At 42.5% G+C, this 14,503-nt stretch overlaps 1 protein-coding gene across 9 annotated transcripts in view; it reads left to right on the plus strand.

Moving 5' to 3' along the window:
* The window catches only part of DTNBP1 (dystrobrevin binding protein 1), a 175,724-nt gene that overhangs the window by 44,997 nt on the left and 116,224 nt on the right, over window positions 1-14,503 (plus strand). The gene's annotated exons all lie outside the window — the stretch shown is intronic.

A 14,503-nucleotide genomic window follows, 5' to 3' on the forward strand; every position in this document is an offset into this window, starting at 1 on the left:
TCACTGTTTTACATGGACTGTCCTAGAGTGTTCCACTTGTAGCAATAAGTAGGAGTGTTCAGAGTCTCTTAAAAAAGCAAAAAAAGACACTAGAAATGGACTAATCACTTTCTGGATCTTTGTGTTTTTGTGAAGAGTGACTAAAAGGAGTCTTCTAGTTAAATATGAATAAAACCACAGGTAAGCACCATCCCAATCCCCAGCCCTGAGCCGCCGCCTGCCCCCCCCACACCCGCAAACTCCTACTGCTTGGAGGTGGGGGAGTAGCCTGAGACTGCCCCAGCGACAGAAGATGACTGGTGCAAGGGCTGCCCGAGCTGCTCATGCAGCTCCTGGGCCAGCCGCATGGGTCGCTGCGGAATCCGTGTCTTCTGTGACCTCCATGATAAAACGGAACCTTACTCATGATAGTAAAGCTAAGCATACATGTAGGTGTTTGCAGGATTGAAGCCTAAATAGAAAAAGACGAGGGTGGGAGAAAAGAAGCTTCATTATTTCCATTAAATAGATGGGGAACTGAGTCACAAATTGGCTAAGTGACTTGTCCAAGGTCACACAGGAAATCTTTGGTAGAGCCGGGAACTGAGCCCAGATCTTCTGATTCCCAGACCAGTGCCTTAAGAACAAGAGCATCACTTTTCTAGGGCTGTCAAATGATTAAAAAAATTAATGACAATCGCGAGATGAAAAAATAGTCGTGATTAATTGCAATTTTAAATGCACTGTTAATAATGAATACCATTTATTTAAATATTTTTTGGATGTTTTCTACATTTTAAAATATACTGATTTCAGTTACAACACAGTACAAAGTGTACAGTGCTCTCTTTATATTATTTTTAATTACAAGTATATTCACCGTAAAAAAGATAAAATAGCATATTTAATTTCACCTCATACAATTACTGTAGTGAAAGTGCAACTTACAAATGTAGAATTTTTTTTACGTAACTGCACTCAAGAACAAAATGTAAAACTTTGACCACCATTCCAGAGGACATGTTTCCATGCTGATGAGGGTTCTGCTCAATAACGACCCAAAGCAGTGCACAAGTGATGCATGTTCATTTGAGTCAGAAGCCACCAACAGACAGTTGATTTTCTTTTTTGGTGGTTCGGGTTCTGTACTTTCCACGTCGGAGTGTTCCTCTTATAAGACTGATGAGAGCATGTTCCACAGCTCATCCATCTCAGATTTTGGAAGGCACTTCCAATTCTTAAATATTGGGTTGAGTGCTGTAGCTATCTTTAGAAACCTCTAAAAATCTCTGCCGTTTTTCATGTCTGTAGTGGAAGTGTTCTTAAATTGAACAACATGTGCTGGTTTGTCATCCAAGACTGCCATAACATGAAATATATGTTAGAATGTGGGTAAAACCATGGAGCAGGAGACATACAATTCTCCCCCAAGGAGTTGAGTCAGAAATTTAATTAACACATTATTATTTTTTTTTAAGTGTCATCAGCTTGGAAGCATGTCCTCTGGAATGGTGGTCGAAGTGTGAAGGGGCATATGAATGTTCAGCGTCAAATGATATCTGGCGCATAAATACCTTGCAACCTCAGCTACAATGGTGTCATACAAATGCCTGTTCTCGCTTTCAGGTGACATTATAAATAAGAAGCGAGCAGCATTATCTCCCATAAATGTAAACAAACTTGTTTTCTCCGAGCGATTGGCTAAACAAGAAGTAGGACTGAGTGGACTTGCAGGCTCTCAAATTTTACATTGTTTTGTTTTTGAGAAATGTAGAAAACTGCCAAAAATATTTATAGTTTTAAATTGGTATTCTGTTATTAAACAGCGCAATTAAAACTGCGATTAATTGTGACTAATTTTTTTAATCTAGTTAATTTGTGTTGCATTAATTGCTTGAGTTAACTGCAATTAATTGACAACCATACATTCTGTGTTGGGACAATATTACCCAATAGTGGACTCAGTTTTTTTTTATCACCACCCTGCTTGGCGCAGGTATAGTGCTGAAGAGTGCCAGTCTACCAATTCCCAGATACTAGTTAATTTGCCACACAACTATTTAAAATCTTGTATCTAAAGAAGTAGATTGTTGAATGCAGTTAAATGTATTAATCCTTCTGAAGCATTCTGAGAGGATTTTATTCAGTATATGTGTTGAGGCATGCAGGTATTTTTTTTTCAAAGAAATCTCTTTGGAAGTAGTTTATTTTTCAAGGTGTCAAAATATCTGTTAAGTTTGCTAAGCAGCTGTCAGTTAGTTCTATAAATAGCTTAACTTGCTTGGCATACTTATACTAAATTGATTGATTGATGTTAGTTATGTGTAGCCAAAATAACAACAAAAACCAACATAGATTATACTTGATGAATGATGTAGGCCATTTTTAAATGATTAGTGGCCTTATGCATAGTGTAGTGTTTTGGAAGATCCCACTGTTATAAAATTTAGAATGGAAGGAAATAATGCTTTAAGTCAACATTAAACCATTAAAATTCATTTCACAGTAGTTATGGGAGAACTCTCTCTCAGAAATGGACCTCTTTATCTAGTCCATGTCAGATGACTTATGTTTTGCCATTGTGTGTTGAGTAACTGTTTTAGAAGTTTACTACTCCAACAAGATGCTTAAATATTTGATTATAATTATGGCTAAGATTTTGTCATGGTTATTTTTAGTAAAAGTCATGGACAATAAACAAATTCACAGAAGCCTGGACTTGTCCGTGACTTTTGCTGCTGCGGCTCCATGATTTCCCCTGCCACCGTGGTGGCTGGGAGCTGTGGGGTTCCCCCACTTCCCAGGGCAGTTGGAAGCTGTAGGAACACCCTCCACCTAGGGTGGCTGGGAGCTGCAGGGTGACCATATTTCCCAAAGAGGAAATGGGACACCCCCAGCCACTTGCCCGAGGCATCCCCCTTCCTCCCTGTGCGAGGCTGTCACCTATCCCTGGGACTCTGAGGAGGGCCTCCTCAGGAATCTATCACCTGTCGCTGGAACCTTGCAGGGGGCCCCCTGTTGCTGCTGTCTTTGGAACCCTACCAGGGCCCTGCTGGCTGCCAGCTCGAGTCCCGCAGACCCTGGGGCTGAAGCAGAGAATGTCACGGAGGTCTCTGGAAGTCACGGAATCTGTGACTTAAACGTAGCCTTAATTATAATGTGTTTCAGAGCCTGATTAGTTTCAGCGCATTGCTCTCTGAGGTTTTGATTCTAAATTGTAACTGTTTTGTCTATTTAGGCCCTGATCCTCCAGTTGATTACATGTGGGCACAGGAATATACCTGCATGCAACAAGCTGTAGGTTCATGGCCTAAGAAAGGACAGGAACTGTCTTTGTTTATACAGCCCTTTGTACAGTTGGACCCTGGTGCAAAATAAATAATAATGCAATAAAACAACCAGAAATAACCATATAGAAAAACCTAAAAGATTTGGTCACTAATGAAATCAGTAGGTAAATTTCAGATGACAAGGCAGTATCAGTGTCAGGAATAAGAAAACTTCAAAGGTTTTGCTCACATTAATCTTGTACTAACGGTTCCAGATGTTGGTAGGTCTAACAATCACACACTTAATTGATTTGCACATTTCTATTTAAAATTTTTTTTTATAGCTCTCTAACTATTTTCCAAAATCAGGCGAGGCTAATATAACACATACAATTAAATATCGTGTCACAGCTGCTAGGCTGAGTGACCGAACAACAACAAAATTTGGAGCACAGTCTCTACATTTCCTGCAGTTAGGAACATGTGTGCATGTTGTGCTGTTCCTTATCTGGTTTCAAACGTATTAATTTCATGGGGTTTGAAATTGACAGGACTGTTTGTTGCACTTGAAGTTCTTTGAAAAACAAGTAGGCTTCTTGTTCTCTCAAAGGCCCATACATGCTTTTAAGAACAGAGCCAACAGAAAGATGAAGGAAGGAAGCTATTCTTGATTAGAACAAATCTAAAATTCTGGGTTTATTATTGGTAGGGTAATCTTTTTTAGGAGCTGAGCATTTAACATTACTGTAATCCTTGGCAGGACTATTTTTTTCTGGGGACATTTTAAAGAGACATCCATTTAACTAAGGGGTAAATTGTTTTTAAACATAATAGACTCAAAGTGAAATTTGTTTTCAAGGTAGATTTGTAATTCTCTCACAGGCTTCTTGTTTCTGATGTACTTTAAAGAATTTCTTGTTTGTTTTTGACTTTGGCTATTTGTCCATCGGTTTCCCTCCTCCACTTCTTAATAGCCGTCTTATATTTTGTGCTGTAGATTATCCTTTTTTTGGGCTTCATTAGGGTTGGCTTTTCATTTTTCTGAAGAATCTCTTTTGGCTTGAATAAGCTTTTACCTTTTTATTTAACCTTTCTGTTTTTTCTCGTTTTCCTGCTTTATTCTTTGTTTTATGGCTAGGCATATCTTCTGTAACCATAATATGCTTAAATAGCCACTGTGCAAAGTCTGATTTTTAATTTGCTCAGTCATGAGCTTTGGTACTTTTTGTTAGGCTTAATTGTTTCTCTAATATCTCTCAATATGGTGGACACCAGGGGTCAGCAACCTCTGGCCCGTGGCTCACCAGGTTAAGCACCCTGGCAGGCCGGGCCAGTTTGTTTACCTGCCACGTACTGGTGCATCAGAACTACTTGCTCCAGCTTTGCTGCAGCTCGTCCCAAATCTCGTCTTGTTCAGTAGTATCTGTTTCAGTTAGTCCATTAAAAGTTCTAGTTTAGCTAGTTAGAGTTCGGGCCAGATTATGCTCCGGGCCCCAAGGTTTAAATCGTGCGAGTCTTGTAGGCATTCGATGCCCAGAAGTGACCTGCACGCCGACTGTCTCCACTGCCTGGGCGAATCCCATATCAGCGACTGCTGTAAAATCTGCAGGTCCTTCAAACCCAGGACGAAAAAATATAGACATTAGACTTTGGGCCCTTTTCACGGAGTAGGCACTGGCTCCTACTCCGGTGCACCGAGCATAATCGCCACCGGGCACTTTGTCGTCAGCGTGCGGTGATCCCCCAGCACCTTCCAGTGGCCGACACCACTCCCCTGAACCCACTTGAGGAGAACAGGCAGTCAACTGAAGTAGTAGGAGCCAGTTAGGCCCTTAAGATGTTGATATCTTCCCACACTCAGGCCCTGCTACCTGCCTGCTTATTTGTCCCCTTCAACTGAGTGTTGAGAGCCACTATAGCTGGCACAGAGCAGCAATCATGAGTGAAAGAAGAAAATGCCCCTCTGGGGCAGCATTCAGAAAAAGAAAGCAAGCAAAGGAAGCTTTTCTGTCTAAGCAGGAAGGAGCTCTCCTGAGATACATAAACAAATGTTCACAGTGAGCCTTCCAGCCCCAGTGAAGTTGAGTGGTGAGAAGATGCCTGATCTTCCAGTTAGTCAGAGTGCAGGTGACCTGGCAGCTACAACATCCATATCTCCATCTCAAATGGATGTAACCGGGGGGGGAGGGTGGAGACAGGGAGCAGGGGTGGTGGTCAGGGGGCAGGGGTGTGTATAGGGATCAGGGTGATCAGAGGGCAGGAACGGGGGTTGAATGGGTGTTAGGGATTCCAGGGGCCATCAGGAGCGGAGGGTTGGATGGGGTGGTGTGGGGGTTCCCGGGGTGGTTAGAAGACAGGGAGTGGGGGTGTGTGTGGATGGGGCAGGGGTCCTGGGGGCGTGGATGGGGCAGGAGTCCCAGGGTGGACTGTCGGGGGGGGGGGAAATAAGGGGCAGGGGCCGGGCCACGCCTGGCTGTTTGGGGAGGCACAGCCTCCCCTAACCAGCCCTCCATACAATTTCCAAAACTCAATGTGGTCCTCAGGCCAAAAAGTTTGCCCGCCCTGGTCTTACCAGTCAGATGAGTGATTTCAAAACTTTCTAAAGAGTGCACAGAAGTTGGCAGAGGAACTTGACACTGAAGCTATTTTCCCATCCATTCAAGAATACAACAGTCACCGAAGAAGATGACATTTTTATTACGAGGCACGAGATAATCCCATCAAAGACCCCCAAACAACAATTCAAAGTTGAATTCTTTAACCAGGTGCTAGATTGTGCAATACAGTCAGTTGAAGAACGTTTCATGCAGCTCAGAGAACACAGCAGTATATTTGGGATGTTGTATGATATTCCAAAACTCCTCACTATACCTGAAGACCCTACACCAGCAATGCAGGGCACTAGAGACAGTGTTGACACATGATAACATGCGTGATATTGATGCGAGTGATTTAGGTGATGAACTGAAAGCCCTTTCAAGATACATTTCAGCAGGATCAACTCCAGAGGCTGTTCTGGAATATATGTGCACAAATAAGATGATCACCCTCTTTCCAAATGCTTTTGTTGGTCTGCGCATACTTCTAACACTTCCTGTAACAGTTGCCAGTGGAGAATGCAGCTTCTCCAAGCTGAAGTTAATAAAAACACATCTATGCTCGACAATGACACAGGAGAGGCTGGTTGACCTTGCAACCATCTCCTGTCTTAAATAGTGGATCTAGAGCAGGGGTAGGCAACCTATGGCATGAGTGCCGAAGGCTGCACGCAAGCTGATATTTAGTGGCACTCATACCATCCAGGTCCTGGCCACTGGTCCGGGGGGCTCTGCATTTTATTTAATTTTAAATGAAGCTTCTTAAACGTTTTAAAAACCTTATTTACTTTACATACAACAATAGTTTAGTTATATATTATAGACTTATAGAAAGAGGCCTTCTAAGAACTTTAAAATGTATTACTGGCACACAAAACCTTAAATTAGAGTGAATGAATGAAGACTCGGCACAGCACTTCTGAAAAGTTGTCGACCCCGATCTAGAGATTGGTCTCTCAACAGATGTGGTGTTCACTGAGCTGGGCACAGACCTTGGTTCCTGTCCATGGCCACCGGGCACTTACCCTCAATACCTGTGTGGCTTATTGGGGGCCATCGATCTCTCATGGAAGGGAGGATTACTTGGACAGACCTCTGCCTTCTAGAGCTTTTTGATCTATAGCTCAATGTGACTGTCTATACCCCTCTGTTCACCCCTTTTACAAAACCGTATTAAATTTTGTACAAAGCATACTTGATTTGCTGATCATTATTGTCCTGGTTAAATGTGTGGCAACATTGTATGTAAAGATATAAATTCCATTGTATAATATTACAAAGACATATTCCAACGTGTTCTGGAGGGCAGTCACAAACAAGTTCCACAGAGACAAAATTGTTTTTTTGCCTCAGCCAGGTGTCAACAAGTTCAAATGGAGCAACACCTGAGTAAGTGGCCAGTCTTGGGCAGGAGACAGGGTGTGGGCAAAAAAAGCTACCTTTTGACAAAAGAAACTTAAGGTTCCTGGCCCCACAGACTTTCTGAACATCAGCTGGAGATGATTCTTGTGCTAGAGAAAGGGCTATAAGAAGAGAGGACAGATACCCCAGATAATCTCTGCCTTGCTCTCTACCCATGGCATTATCAACACCCGAAGAAGAAAGGAAGCCATTGGGGAGGGGACGCAGAAGTTAGATTCTGACTCAGAGGTTCAGCTAGTAAGACTGCTGGAACATGTGGTGAGAGAGACCTTTGCTTTGTATTGACTTGACTGGTTAAATTAGGTGTTAGTTGCATTTTAGCTTTTATTTCTTTGTAATCAATTCTGAATTATATGCCTCATTACTTGTAGTTAATTAAAATATTTCTGTAGTCAATTTCTTGTGTTTTTTCTAAACTTGTGTGTTTGGATTGAAGTGTTTGGGGAAATAAGATAAGATTTGTGCATATCATTTTTCTGTTAATAAATGATGGATTTTATATGAGCTTGTATTGTCCAGGAGGGCAGTACAAGGCGCACATGTCTGGGGGAAAGTGTGGGACTGGGAGTTTGTTGGTGTGGCCCTGTAATGTAATTTGTGAGTGGCTGGCTATAGCACGCATACAGTATAGCTGGGAGTGATTTACATGCAGAAGGCTGTGTGCAAGCAGACCAGGAATGGTGGTTTTCAGAGCAAAGCAGGGTAAAAGGCACCCCAGGTTGGAGAATTGAGGAGACACAGCTGTCCATAAGTCCAGATTGTACCCTGAGTAATGTTACACTCCGTCACCCAGGCTGCTTCTGACAACAGACACTTTAGATTTCCCTCCAACCTGTGGATTTACCAGGGATATCCTATCTAATTCAGTTAATTTATTGGGTTCCGCTGTCCTAGTCATCTCCTGACAAAACTGTGGTCCCTCCCACTTCATTTCAGATTGATGACTTTGATCTGCACCCAGACTTTTCCATCCTGGAGTGGATGAAAGGCAAACCCAGCTCACCTCAGACACTGTTGAGATGGATATCTAACTGTGAGAACCTGCTTTGAGTTGGCTAAGGTGGATCCTCTTACTTCTGAGCTCAGTCCACCAGAGTTCAGGCAGTCCCTGCAGCATTGCTGAAAAAAGGAGAGTTACTTACCTGTTTAGTAACTGGAGTTCTTTCACATGTTTTCTATATGCAGATTTCATGACTCACCCTCCATCCCTTCTACCTAAAAGTCCGTAACCACCCAGCATTCTTCAGTGGGGAGGAAACTGAGTGGCAGATGGCCCAAACTACCCTTTTGTGTGGTGCAGGACACAAGGACACTCAGGGTGCATGTGTACAAAGTGGCTTGCCCCACTGCACACAGCGTCTCCTAGTCTTTTTTCAGAATGTCCAAATTAAAAGAATTAACAAATGAGGGAAATGAAAGATTTCTACACATACACACTCTTACTTTTCCTTCTCCCTGCCACAGGCAGTAAGAGGTAACTGAGGGAGAGTTGTGGCCACTCCACTCTTTATATGCTCACGTGGAAACCCAAGGAGGCATGTGGTGCATTTGTGGCCCTGACAGATACTGCTATTTAAAATAGCCTGATTTCTCACACATCAGATGCGTGCATATCTATAGAGGGACACATACTTAAAGAAGAACATCAAGTTCTATAGTACAGTGCCAGCAGGCACAACTGACATTTCACTATTTTGTTTTCAGGGAAAGGGTAGGTAGCAATGAAAGAGTAATTAAAAAAAAAAAAGAGAAATTGCATGAGTCACATATGAATGGTAAGCATGAATTAAGTGTGTGTGTGTGTGTGTGTGTGAGACTGTGTAACTAGTAAGTGGGAACCAGTGAACAAATGCGCCTGTGACAAAGTAAAAAGTCACAGTGCAGCAGTTCAACATATTGCCATTGTTGAAAGCTAAGCTGAAGTGTGTTTACAAACAAGTACATACAAAATATTTTTTGCAACTCGAAATTCATAACATACAGTATCAGAGGGGTAGCCGTGTTAGTCTGGTTCTGTAGAAGCAGCAAAGAATCCTGTGGCACCTTATAGACTAACAGATGTTTTGCAGCATGAGCTTTCGTGGGTGAATACCCACTTCTGCTTGCATCCGAAGAAGTGGGTATTCACCCACGAAAGCTCATGCTGCAAAACATCTGTTAGTCTATAAGGTGCCACAGGATTCTTTGCTGCTTATAACATACAGTGTGTGTTTAGACAAGTTATAGATTGTTTCTCTGCAATTTGTTTTAAAAAATATTTCCCATCACTTGCTTATCACAATCCAAGATAAAATCCAGAAGATGCTGCATCATCCCTGCTGTGGCAGGAAAAGTTAACAGCTTATGTGGTGCAGGGAGCTGCATTCCCTGAGTCAGGTCCTAGTGATACCAGTTGCAACAGAGAGGGCACCATCTCAGATGTCCGATATAAAGCCTTTCAGATCACTTTTGTGATGCCTCATTGGGACAGAGTCACTAAATTATGTATTATATATTTGTGAAGAATATTTGACAGGCTTGGGGAAAAAACCCATTTTGTTTTTTCCTCCAAGAAGGACACAGTGGGCTCTTTCCCCCCCCCCCCCCCAGGAGGTCTAATTTTCTTTTTAGCTCAAATGTCACTTTGAAGTGCTTACATGAATAAGTGAGATGGAATGGACTGAAGTAATTAAAACAACTCTCCAAAGTAAACTTTACATATCAAGATGTATGTAGCAGAAAAGGATTCATGTTAATCTGTTGTCCCAAAGGGTGCAGAAAATAGTTCTGTTTTGATTCTTCAAAATCAAATGTAAAACTTTTTGTCTAGTGAAATAGAAGATAGATCAATGATTCTGCAAGGGAGGAGACATTTTTGATGGCTGTATTCAAAACGTATCCATAAAAATAATTCAGAAATCCCTATACCAGTATTTTCAGCAGCTTGCAACATCAGTTAATTAAGGAGCAATTTTTGTTTTTCTGCACACACAGATGGCAAAGATCAACTGGTAATCAATCTATTAAAAACAAATGAAAACCGCTACTATTATAATACTGCCCTCAACTTAGCAATTTAAAGAAAATGATAGACGCATTTTGCCCTCTGTGTTCCTACAGATTTAAACTACATGTTGCAGCTGCAGGAGAGGGGGGAATTAAAACAAGAACTAAAAGAAACCATATTGATATGAGTGCAAGATGGTCAGTTGAACATGGAAGTTTACCTAAGAATGGTTACAAATACAGATACAGGAAAAAAAGTATTTCTACTCAATTCTGTTTCTTCTGGATCTGGAAAAAAACCCAGCAGGATGCTTTGATCCACTTTGCAAATGTCATTCAAGACACAGAGAAAATTATGGAGACTGCATCAAAGTGACAGAAAAATGGTGGAAGCAAAATCATTGAAAGCAAGAGATCTGCATTTCTGTCCAGCCCACTCGACATGAGAGTAGTATTTCAGAACATTCAAATTTGTTTGGTTGAAATTTCATAATAGCATAGTTCCTAAGAAAGCAAACAGATTCATGATACATTTACCAAAGGCAAATACAAAAGAGTGGTAGGTCTAGCAAGTTAGTAGACTGGGGACTCAATTGGTGATCTGTTTTACTTACAAAACTGCAAACTTTTCATTTTGAACAATATATGCACACTTTTGAAGCAATAAATATGAGTATAAAGTGAATCTCATCTTCATAAAACTTACTGGGATTTTTCCACAATATTTTTCTAGTGTTTGGGGTGGGGAGGAGGAAACATTCTGGAAAAGTAAGTGGATTTTTTCAGTTTGGCGAAGTCAGTTTTGACTTATGAACTAAAAATAAACCCAGAGGTTCTCCAGAGTTTTCCGTAACTTTCTAATGTTTCTGCCATCTTTGTGGCGATGGCCAGAATATCAGATTGTGTATCTGCAATCTGTTTTAATATTGTCTTAATATTATTACATGATGCCTGATGTATCCCATTAAAAATGTCAACTGTTCTCTTGCCTGATGTACATAATGAGCTAGTCTATACAGAAAATCTTTGAAAATTTAGCTCAAGAATATCAGTTTTATAGGCTCTACCAATACAGTCTTGCTTCCTAGCAATGTAGTTCTGGAAAAGTAAAAAATTATGCTTGCTTGCAATGCTTTAATCCTAGAAAGTGCTGCAGCTACATACCATTTCACACTGAGCTCTTACATCAAATGTGTGAGAAAGTGATTATTTTTATTACTTTTGGAATCTGAGTTAAAAGCTACTGCATAATTTTAAAAAGGATATTTGAGTTGCATTGCCAAAAAATTACACATCTCAAATATAGTATTTTAAGTGTGCATTTAACCTATGAACATTTTATATATATATATATTAAGTTAAGCACTCAGGAGGCTTCATGTTTTGTTTTGTTTTTTATTAGAAGTAAGGATACATTTTAGTCACAGGTATTTTTAATAAAAGTCTTGGGCAGCAAACAAAAATTCATGGCCTGTGACATGTCCATGACTTACTATAGACCTCTGAGTAAATCTTGGGTGCTCGGGAAGGGCGGGAGGGAAGAGAGAAGAATGGTGGCATGCTGCCTGGGACCACTGCTGCTGCAGGGGGTGTGTGGGGCAGGGCTGGCAGGCTCCCTACCTGTGAAGCTCCCTGGAAGCGGTGACATGTCCCTTGACTCCTAGGCGCAGGTGCAGCCAGGGGGCTTCCATGCTGCCTCTGCCCTGAGCGCCAGCTCTGCAGTTCCCATTTGCTGGGATCCGCGGCCAATGGGAGTTGCAGGGGCGGTGCCTGCGGGCAGAGGCAGTGCACAGAACCACCTGGCCACATCTCCACCTAAGAGCTGAGGGACATGTTGCCACTTTTGGGGAGACCCCAAGGTAAGTGCCACCCAGAGCCATCACCCCCTCCTGCACCCCAAGCCCCTGCCTCAGTCCTGAACCCCCTCCCACACCCAAACCCCTGCTGCTGCTGGGGGTGGGGTGGTGGCCAAAGACTACCCTAGCAGCAGCCAGTGCGCCTGGCCTAGGGCCTGCCCGAGCTGCTTAGTCGGCCCCCGGGCCAGCCACACCAGCTGCTGTGGAGGTCCGGAAACTCTCAGAATCCGTGACCTCTGTGACAGACTCTTAGCCTTAATCAGGAGTGTCAAGCTTACACTACTGCCACCTTCCAGGTTTCCCTAGATAGGTAAGATGAGCTGTACTTCAGGAATCCATCCAAGGGGAAAGAGACCTTGAGATTAAAGCAAACCTTCAGCTCTCAATGTTTGGCATCTTGCAGATAGGCATTTCAGTTAATTAATTATAGTGAGGGCTGACTAAAGAATCAAATGCTCTTTTCTGCATTCTGTGACGGCTATAATAGCAATTATAGATGAACTAGAGTTGAAATTGAGATCACAGCTGTAAATTCTGGAAGTGTCGAACTATAGCGTTAAATAAGAATAAATACATGGCTAAGGTCCTACTTGAATTGCAGGATGATTGTCAAATAATTGCGGCCGAGTTGCAGACAAGAAGTGGAAAATTGCGGAAAAGTAACAATAGGCCTTTATTAATGGCAGTATTTGTTTTTAAGAAAAATTTGCTGGAATAATATAAACACTCAAGTATTATGTTATGCCTGCTAATACTTTTTGATAACTGACAGTTTGCTGCAACTGTATTACAGTCATTAATGCACGAGGTTGACAGCGGGAGCCCTGCCATGTGGGGGGCTGACAGCAGGAGCTGTAGCTGCTATCAGCTCAGATAAAAGGGGTTCTACTGTACTAATTGGGGGTGGGGGAAAATGTGTGTTGCAAACCTCAAAATATATGCAAAATTATGGACTGTGCAAAGGAAGCTAATCAAAATTGCAGTGGAAGCCTAATGTTACGGGATCCAGAATTTCTGCAGTATCGCAAATTAAGTAGAGCCTTATACATGGCCCAATATTAAAAAAAAATAAAAAAAAAAAAAATTGTCTTGACAGAATCTTGAAAAGCTTAAACAGCAAAAATAGGTTATCAATAAAGTGACCGGTCACAGAAAAGGACTTTGATATAACAAACCACAGGTGATGCGTTGGTTGGACATGGGGGGGGGGGTGTCAAGTGCCCCGCCCCCCAGGTTGGCCTGCTGGGGGTGAGGAGAAAGAGGGGCTCCATCTTTCTCTCCCTGTGCCTCTCCCCAGCATGTAACCACTCCATGTGTCTCCCCTGCCCAGTGACCCTGTGCCCAGCCCAGGGCTGCAGCACTCTCCCCGCCCCACATTACCTGTGGGGAGGTGGAGGGGAAGGAGCTCTCTGTCCTTCTCTTCCTGTGCTTCCGGTCACATTCGGCTGATCTCCCTGGCAGCCAGGCAGGTAGCGGGATGAAGCCACTTTCACCTGAGAGAGCCTGGCTGGGAGGCGGTGGCTGCCCGCTCTCTGCCTGGGCTTGTCTGCTGGGGACAGGTGGTGGTGGGGGAAGCGTGTGACGTGCTACGTTGCATTGAGCTAGCATGCTAAAAATAGCAGCATAGCCGGAGGTAGCTTGTGTGGTGGATCAGGAGAGTATGAATTCAGAGTATATAGGTGGATTTGTACTCAGGTGGTTTGCCCAAGCTATGCCCAGCTACACTGCTGTTTTTAGTGGGCTAGCTCATGCAGAGTTAGTACTTCTGTCTGCCTGAGCTGGGAAGCACACTCTGAGCTGCAGTGTAGCTAAACCCATACAAGTACATTCTTAAGTAGTCTTAACATGAATCCTTAGTTCTTTCTCAAAGTAGATGCCTTTAGGTGGGACGTTTCACGTAGGAGTGAGGTTTCTCTTCCTATTTAAAAAGTTGTAAGGAGTATGCAATGAGTCTGGCTGAAATTTTTCCTTGGTAGTTCAACCATTCTGTCTTTGAGAGAGGTCAACAATATTGTCTACCTCCATTTTAACCATTAGTCATCAGAACTAGAAATTTATGTACCAACAGATGCAGACAGAGAAAATTTATGTGCATGCTCATAAGCTGGCATGGACTCTTCCCCCACAGAATCTTCTCCATTAGGAGCAATACTTTCCTGTCATATTTTATCCTACAATAGATAAGGGATTTCTGCGCAGTTGCTGACTGAAATCTTCTCAGTTAGTGGCTGCTTGTCCACATCCGACAAGTCTGCTGACATCCGTCCCAATTTAAGCATTTTTTTTAAAAATGTCTCTGTCAAATGAATAATTGTCACTGGACAAGGCAGTCCAGCCAGCCCGTGCCCTAGCAGTTGATATCTGGGCCTCTCAGGGTCTCCTAACATATGTGGTA

The sequence above is a fragment of the Mauremys reevesii genome, linkage group 2 (genome assembly GCF_016161935.1).
Source record: "Mauremys reevesii isolate NIE-2019 linkage group 2, ASM1616193v1, whole genome shotgun sequence".
Classification (NCBI taxonomy): Eukaryota; Metazoa; Chordata; order Testudines; family Geoemydidae; genus Mauremys; species Mauremys reevesii.